This window comes from Coptis chinensis, chromosome 3 (assembly GCF_015680905.1).
Source record: "Coptis chinensis isolate HL-2020 chromosome 3, ASM1568090v1, whole genome shotgun sequence".
In the NCBI taxonomy this organism is placed as follows: Eukaryota; Viridiplantae; Streptophyta; class Magnoliopsida; order Ranunculales; family Ranunculaceae; genus Coptis; species Coptis chinensis.
In genome coordinates, this window is record NC_141458.1 from 106,225,130 (window position 1) to 106,234,513 (window position 9,384).

Consider the following 9,384-nt stretch of genomic DNA (forward strand, 5'->3'; position numbering starts at 1 on the left):
GTTGGTTTAGTGTTTTTTTATTTTTTTTAATTGTTTGTAACGAGTGGGAGTGGGGTAAGTATTGCCAAAGAGTTTAATAAGGAGTTGGGTTCTCGGGGATTGTGAGTGATTTTGTTATTTGGCATATGAGTTTTATTTATTTTTTTAGATATAGATAAAAGTTTGGGTTTTTTAATTGTGAGTTGATTTAGTGTTTTTGTTTTTTTTTAATTGTTTGTAACGAGTGGGGTAAGTATTGTCAAAGAGTTTAATAAGGAGTTGGGTTCTCGGTGATTGTGGGTGATTTTGTTATTTGGCAGATGAGTTTTATTTGTTTTTTTAGATATAGATAAAAGTTTTGGTTTTTTAATTGTGAGTTGATTTAGTGTTTTTTTTTTTTTTAAATTTTTTGTAACGAGTGGGAGTGGGGTAAATATTGCCAAAGAGTTTAATAAGGAGTTGGATTCTCGGAGATTGTGAGTGATTTTGTTATTTGACATAAGAGTTTTATTTGTTTTTTTAGATATAAATAAAAGTTTGGGTTTTTTAATTTTGAGTTGGTTTAGTGTTTTTTTTTTTTAATTGTTTGTAACGAGTGGGGTAAGTATTGCCAAAGAATTTAATATAAAGAGTTGGGTTATCAGGTATTGAGGGATTAATTGAAATCTTGCATTTGTTTATTTTTTTCTTAAATATGGTTAGTTTATTTTTTGTCTTAAATAAGTAGCAACTAACTTAACTCTTTATTAGAAAGTTTATTGTTTTGTGTCGATAATAGTGTGGCCCCTATTTTTTGTTTTTGTTTGGTGGCCTAAAGCAATCGCTTGAGTCGCTTTGCCTCAGGCCTGGCACTGAATGGAGTCACTTAGAGGAACAATGATCTTCGTTGTGATTCTTTATTTTTCAATGAAGTCAGAGGAAGGTTTTCCCACTTGGATGAAAGCAAGAGACAGGGGACCATTACAAGGTCCAGTAAAAGGAATAACAACTGATGTGGTGGTGGCACAAGATGGTTTTGGGGACTTTAGAACTATCATGGAAGTATCTTAGCAACTCCTGATTATAGTGCCCGACGTTATATGATTCATATAAAAAGGGTGTGTATAATGAATATGTGGATATAGAAGAGAAGAAATGGAATTTGATGATGTCTGGTGATGGAATAGATGTTATTGTTATCTTGGGTATTCATAGCGTTCGTTGGTGATGGCTGGACTACGTTCAGTTCAGCAACATTTGGTGAGTGTTTATATTACCAAAATGTAAAGATCAAGTTAATCAATAACAATTGGCGAAATTTTAAGCATATGATTCTCAAGTTTATATATTTTTTAATATAAATGTTAACTGCTATGGATCTTCTGTTGTGTTGTTGCAACTATCTCCATGATTGATTATTGAGGGCTGGGTTGAGTAAGGTCAAACATGAAAACTCAAGTCCTTAATCCGCCTCTCGACCTTCATTTGACCGGTCTAATTATACTTTACTAGTTTACTTTTTTTTATTTATTTTTATCATATTTTGATTATGTATATCAATTTTAACTAAGTATACAAAACTAATTCTTATGCCTTTAGAAAAACAAAATAAGATATAAATATGATAGAAGAAGATATACTCTTAAAACATCTACATTTTTCATACTTAACTATATTGTTAGATTGGATTTGCTTTTATATATAACTTATATACCTATCATTCAATCAATTACAAAAAATGCATATGTTATGTTATAATTTATCCCCTATTGAAAACTAATTTAGTGATTTTTTTTTATACAACTTAGATAATTAGAGTATAATATATAAATATAATGTAAAATAACAAGAAAACGTATGAGGCCCAAGTGAGGGCTTAATGAGGGTCGGACTCATGTTTCAGAACCTAGGCCCTAACCCTCCCCTTATAAGTATGAGGCCCGGGCTGGCCCGGCCTCCCCTCAAATCTGTGAGGGCCAACTTTTGAGGGCTTGAGCATGCAATTTTGAGAGGCGGGCCGGGTTGAAGGCCAAATTATCACCCCTAGCTGTCTCTGCATTAGGATTTATAGCGCGAGATTTATCTATAGAGAACACCGCAGGACGGTTAAAGGGTCAAGTAGTAGCACTACGAAGTGATTCAAACTGTTCTGCTTTCCTCAGATGTGCTTTCCAAGGTTTCCAAGATACCTTATATATTCATTTTCATACCCAATTCTATAAAGAATGTCTAATTACTGGAACGGTTGATTTTATTTTCGGTGATGGTTAAGTGATTTTTCAGAACTGTATAATACTGGCAAAGATGCCTCTCCAAGGCCAAATGAACACAATAACAGCACAATGGCGCGAAAACCCACAACATACCTCTGGGTTTTCTTTCCAGTTCTGTAAATTTTTAGCGAGTGCCGACCTCCTTCCTTTCTTGAATTCTACTCAGACGTACTTAGGCCTGCCCGAAAACAGTACTCGAGAACAATTATCATGCAATCTTACTTAAGTGATGTTATAAGACCTAAGGGGTGGCATCCGTGGAATGATACTACTGATTACTTTTTGAAATTCCTATATTATGCAGAGTTTGAGAATTATGGTCCAGGGTATAGTACTACTAGTCGGGTCAAGTGGTCGGGTTATCATCAACTTAATGACTCGAGGCAGGCTACTAAGTTTACAATATCTGAGTTCATCCAAGGAGAATTATGGTTGCCATCGACAGGCATCGAGTTCATACCGGGTTTGTCTGATTAGGGTACTTTCGAGCTAATATATGTCAGTATAATAAATTTGCAAGGATGCTTAGATTGGTGTATTTAACAACTTAGTTAGACATGAGATCTAGATTTAGGCAGACTACAATGCCATCCACTATTATATTTTGGTCTTGCTGCAGCATGCCATGGTTAGATGTCCGACGTGATGCAGATTCTTCCTTTGGAGAGCCATTTGATGATGGCTGCTCCGAAACCGATTGTTCCAAAAGCTTTTGCTGGTTATACTGTTGGAAACTTGATTGAAATTGTGTTGGATCTAACAGTGCTAGTTGGGCTTCGCGTGGGTGTGAGTACTGGGCTACTTTTGCATAAATAAACATCTTTTGGTATTTCCTAAACTGGATCGAGTCAAAACAAAATCACGTTACGTTTCTCTTTTGGTCTTTCCTAAACTGGATCGAGACCAAATCACGTTACGTTTCTCTCGCACATTAACTGGTTGGAGTGATTCTCGCCTTCAGTTGCGAGAATAAGATCTATAAAACACGGTCTCTCTTTTTTTGATGGAGGACGATGATTTCTAAAATCTTTCTTCTTCAAAACAATGTTTGGAGTGTGCTGAAAGTTCTTGCAGGTTAGTCATTTGCTGGTGACTTCCTCTTTTGCTGTTGTATCCTGGGAGGCATACGCTTGAGGCTGGCAGCAATAATATCGGCCACGTTTTTCGTCTTAAGGAAATTGTGCCGAGCACAATCCTAGTGATAAGTTCCTGTTTGCTTTCTTATTACTGTTTTCAGTGCTAGTTTTAATACAATCTTAAGACGAAAAAACATGTATTATCTAGTATTGTATTTGTGCTCTTTGTTGTTTATACTGCTGAAAATGGAGAAACTCAGTGGTAAATCATCTGTCAAACCTGAGATTTTTTATGGCAGAAATTTCAAGTGTTGGCAAATGAAAATGCGATTTTATTTGACTACTCTGAAACTGGTTGAATGGATTTCGGCTGATAAACCCATTTCAAATGAAAGTGAAGAAGAACATGGTCATTCTAGTGGTGTGGAAAGATGGGAAAAGAAGGATTATTTATGTAGAAATTACATACTTGACTGTCTTTCTCTTGAATTATATGATGTCTATGATGTGTGTACAAGTGTCACAGATTTGTGGAATTTACTTGATAAAAAGTATGCTACTGAAGATGCAGGTTCGAAAAAAATTCTTGTAGGAAAGTTTATGGAATTCAAGATGGAAGATGGGAAATCTGTTGTTTCTCAAGTGGAGGAACTGCAAATCATTATTCATGAGATTCTGCAGGAAGGTTATAAAATTTGTAAAGGTTTCCAGGTTGCTGCTATCATTGAGAAACTCCCTTTTTCGTGGAAGGAGTACAAAAATAGTCTTAAACATAAGAAGAAAGAGATGGCCCTAGAAGATCTGATCGTGAACCTTCGGATTAAGGAGGATAACGGGAAGGCTGAACTCAATGTGGAGACTTCAGAAATGAAGGCTAAGGCTAACCTGGTTGAAGGTAACGCTGCTAGTTCTTCTAAGCCTAAATCATCTAAATTCCAAGACAAAAAGAAATCATATGTGAACAAAAATAAACAGTCCCAACCTCACTTTAAAAAGAAACCTTACAATCGTGAAGTTCATTGCTATGTGTGCGGATCACGAGGTCATATAGCCCCGGACTGTAAATTCAAAAAAGGTCCAAATGATGGGAAGAAAGATAAGGCACAAGCAACTATAGTTCAGGATGGTAACTTTTCTGTTGTGGTTACTGAGGTTAACTTGGTGAGTAACATAACTAACTGGTGGGTAGACACTGGGGCTACCAAACACATCTGTGGCACTAAAAGTGCATTTGCGTCCTTCACTCCTTTGGGAGAAGGAGAAAGTCTGTTCATGGGCAACTCATCTGCTTCTAGAGTTGAAGGCTAAGGGACTGTTAATTTGAAGTTCACTTCTATAAATGTTCTTAATTTGAAGGATGTTCTTTATGTTCCTGATATTAGGAAAAATTTGGTTTCTGGTTCCCTTTTAAGTAAGAAGGGTTTCAAACTTGTCTTTAAGTCAGACAAATTTGTTTTGACTAAGGGGGGAACCTTTGTGGGTAAAGGTTATTTAGCTGAAGGCTTGTTCAAGCTCAATGTAACTGATTTTGAATTTAATAAAGCATCTTCTTCTTCTTATATGGTTGAGTCATTTGATCTGTGGCATAGTAGACTTGGAGATGTTAATAATGTTTCGATTAAAAAACTGATGCATCTAGGTAACATATCTAAGACTACTATTTCTGAAAACAAGAGATGTGAAGTATGTGTAGAATCTAAATATGCTAGGAAACCTTTCAAAAAGGTAGAAAGAAACACTGATTTGTTGGCATTGATTCACACTGACTTATGTGATCTTAAAGGTTACATGACTAGATGAGGTAATAAATATTTTGTTACATTTATTGATGATGATTCACGTTTCTGCCATGTTTATCTTCTATAGAGTAAGGATGTTAGCTTAGCTAGATTTATTTCCTTTAAAACTGAAGTTGAGAACCAGTTAGACAAGAAAATAAAAATAGTTAGGTCTGATAGGGGAGGTGAATATTCTGGCCCTTTTAATAAATTTTGTGAAGATAATGGTATAGTACATGAGACCACTGCCTGGTATGCTCCCCAATCCAATGGGATAGCAGAGAGGAAAAATAGAACTCTAAAAGATATGATCAATTCCATGATCAATGGCTCTGGGGCTTCTATGAACCTATGGGGGGAGGCTTTGCTAACGGCATGTTATATTCTGAATAAGATACCTTTTAAAGACAGATAAAACTCCATATGAGATGTGGAAAAATAGGACATCGTCTTATAAATACTTTAAAGTGTGGGGTGTTTGGTGTTTCGATCATATATGATCAAAACATCAAGTGTTGATAAAAGAGATGAAGAACGTAGAAAAATAATTTAAAAAATGATGGTGATCGGAGGAATGATGAAACTGTACCTTGCGGTTGCCTACGTACCCAAATTATCAATGGGATCAAGTCTCAAGAACGTAGTTCTGAATGAAAAAATAGTTTGGTATTTATATAGGTAGAGTAGAGAGTCCTTGTAGCTCAAGTAATCTTGTAGCTTGAGTAATTGTGATAGACTATAACTTTCAACTAAAAATTATCTCTTTGATAAGAAATGAATCTAGACATAAATCAATGTACATTAGTGGCAAGCCATGTGGCTAAGGTTCAGCTTTAGACACATGAGTTAATGGGCTTGTACATTGATCCATGGTATTGCAAATTGGGCTTTATGCCCTGTCGATTAAATGAATAAAATAGAGACCCCTAGTAATGGACGTTTGCCACGTAGGTGGGGGTCGAAACATTTGGCTAAGGTGTCTATACCAACACCCAAGAGGACTAAACTTGGCCCTAAAACTGTAGATTGTGTCTTTATTGGGTATCTGAGAAAACACCCTCTGAGGTTTTAGTTTTCAAATCTAAAAATCAATTTGTTGGTGATAATACAATTATTGAGTCTAAGGATTCTGTCTTTTTTTAGGATAAATTCCCATTTATTGATAGATCTGGAGGGACTCCAAGTTCTTCAAGACTTGCTCCTAGAGTTCGAGAAGATTCTTCTGCTGAAGATGAAATTGAACTCGGAGGAGCAAGAGACCTAGGACTAACACCTCTTTTGGACTTGATTTCCTTACCTTTTTGGTAGAGGATGATCCTCAAACCTATTCAGAGGCCATGTCATCTTCTGATGCTATTTTTTGGAAGGAGGCCATTTTAAGTGAATATGAGTCCATTATAACCAATAACACTTGGGAGCTGGTTGAGTTGCCCCCTGGTTGTAAAACTATTGGAAATAAATGGTTATATAGAAAGAAACTTAAGGTAGATGGATCCATTGATAAATATAAAACGAGATTAGTAGCAAAAGGCTATAAACAAAGAGAAGGGTTTTATTTCTTTGATACTAACTCTCCTATGACAATGATCACATCTATCAGGATGTTAATAGCTTTTGCTTCTACTCATAATCTCGTAATTCACCAAATGGATGTTAAAATGACATTTCTAAATGGGGAATTACAAGAGGAGATATATATGGATCAGCTAGAAGGTTTTGTATTAGAAGGCCTTGAGAGAAAAGTTTGTAGACTAAAGAAATCTCTTTACGGTCTCAAACAAGCTCCAAAACAGTGGCATGAGAAATTTGACAGTGTGCTAATCTCTAACGGTTTTAGTATTAATGAGGCAGATAAATGCATTTATTATAAATTTGAAAAACAATCTAGTGTAATTATCTATTTATATGTGGATGACATGTTGATCATCAGAACTAGCTTAGAGACCGTCAATAAGACTAAATCTTTTTTAAGTAAGCATTTTGACATGAAAGATTTGGGTATTGCTGATTTCATTCTTGGCATTAAGATTGTGTATAATTCTGATGGAATTACTTTGACTCAATCTCATTATGTGGAGAAAATGCTTAAAAGATTTAATCAATTTGACTGTGTACCTGCCAGAACACCATATGATCCTAGTATACATTTGACAAAGAATATTGGATCAAGTGTATGTCCTTTAAAGTTTTCTAGAGTTATAGGTAGTCTTATGTATCTTATGAACTGTACTAGACCAGACATTGCTTACGCCGTAAGCAAACTAAGCAGATACACCATTAATCCCAGCAATGAGCATTGGGATGCTCTTATCAAAGTATTGAGATATTTGAAATATACTTCAAATTATGGTGTTCATTATGGCAGATATCCAGCTGTGCTTGAGGGGTACAATGATGCTAATTGGATTGCTGATTCTCAGGAATCTAAATCCACTAGTGGCTATGTGTTCACTATGGCAGGGGGGGGGGGGGGTGCAGTGTCTTGGAAATCTTCTAAGCAAACTTGCATTGCTCGTTCCACTATGGAATCTGACTTTATAGCTTTAGATAAAGCTAGTAAGGAAGCATAGTGGATCAGGAATTTTTTGATGGATATCCCGCTTTGGCCTAAACCTGTTCCACCTGTCTCTATTCACTGTGATAGCCAAGCTGCTATCTTGAGGGCCAAAAATACTTCCTATAATGGGAAATCTCGACATATTCGTCGAAGACATAACATTGTGCGACAGTTGTTAAGAGATGGAATCATAGCTATTGACTTTGTGAGGTCAAAAGAAAATTTAGCTGATCTTTTAACTAAAGGCTTGGCTAGAGAGCTGGTTTTTAGTACATCGAGGGGGATAGGGTTAAATTCTATTAAAGACTAAGCCTATTTATATAAATCACCGATAACTGACACCCAACCTTTGGGAATGGAGATCCCAGGATCAAGGTTCAATGGGGAAACAAGTTATCTGCGTGATTTGTGGGGGTACTACACCTAAAGTGAAAACTCTGTACCCATCCCTATGATGTAGTACCTTCTGTATCTTTTCAAGGTTGAGTGAATACTCTTAATGCTTTCTATAGCTAGTGTTTCCAGTGGGGTGTAATGATACAGTACATTCCTGATAGAGGCACCTATATGAGTGAGGAAGTAAAGTCGCTTCCTATGAGAACTTATAGGCATGTTCTCTAGAGCACTCATGAAACCTGGGAAGCTCATGGCTATACGAGCACATCTGAGGGAACTCTATGATGATCTTTGAAGTTATGTGTGTTTCCTATTGACTTGGCTTACATAAATGTTGAACAGTTCAAGACTAAGGTCACTGGTCAACTAGTAATCCCGACAGACAAACACCAAGCGAAGGTTCAAGTCGTATGACACCTTCAGCCCATTCATAACTTCTTCATACTCCAGACATTCTTATTTTTTCTTCTGTTTCTTTATAATTTTATTCATATGGGGGATTGTTAGAAACTTGATTGAAATTGTGTTGGATCTAACAGTGCTAGTTGGGCTTCGTGTGGGTGTGAATACTAGGCTACTTTTGCATAAATAAACATATTTTGGTATTTCCTAAACTAGATCGAGTCAAAACAAAATCACGTTACATTTCTCTTTTGGTTTTTCCTAAACTAGATCGAGACCAAATCACGTTACTTTTTCTCTCGCACATTAACTGGTTGGAGTGATTCTCGCCTTCAGTTGCGAGAATAAGATCTATAAAACACGGTGTCTCTTTTTTTATGGAGGACGATGATTTCTAAAATCTTTCTTCTTCAAAACAATGTCTGGAGTGTGTTGAGAGTTCTTGCAGGTTAGTCATTTGTTGGTGACTTCCTCTTCCACTATTGTTTCATGGGAGGCGTACGCTTAAGGCTGGCAGCAACAATACTGGCGGCATTTTTCGTCTTAAGGAAATTGTGCCGAGCACAATCCTCAGTGATAAGTTCCTGTTTGCTTTCTTATTATTGTTTTCAGTGCTAGTTTTAATACATATACTTCTCTACATACTCGGGAAAGATCTTCTTGAACGTTGGGCTGCAAGGACAAAATATAGATTTTAACTTTTAAGTTTAAACATGATAGATAACTTGGGGTAATTGTTGAAAGGACGACTCGAAATCTATAAAGTTTTAACTCTACCTACTACAATCATATTAGCCTTCATAGAGTTGAATGAGACCTAATTAACCAGACGACTAGATATTTAGTCACAAGGTCGAGTTTCAGCGTCACACTAACAGTTTCAAAGCAACAAAAATGTAAGATTAGAAGCCAAATTAAGATGTATGTATGGCACAAATAATTTT

General features: G+C 36.1%; 2 pseudogenes; both read left to right on the forward strand.

Annotated features, from left to right (window-relative positions):
• The first annotated feature begins 834 nt into the window (after positions 1-834).
• Positions 835-2,708, forward strand: LOC147512615 (putative pectinesterase/pectinesterase inhibitor 44 pseudogene; annotated as a pseudogene).
• Positions 2,709-7,070: 4,362 nt separating this feature from the next.
• On the forward strand, positions 7,071-7,655 carry LOC147512616 (secreted RxLR effector protein 161 pseudogene; annotated as a pseudogene).
• Positions 7,656-9,384: the final 1,729 nt, after the last annotated feature.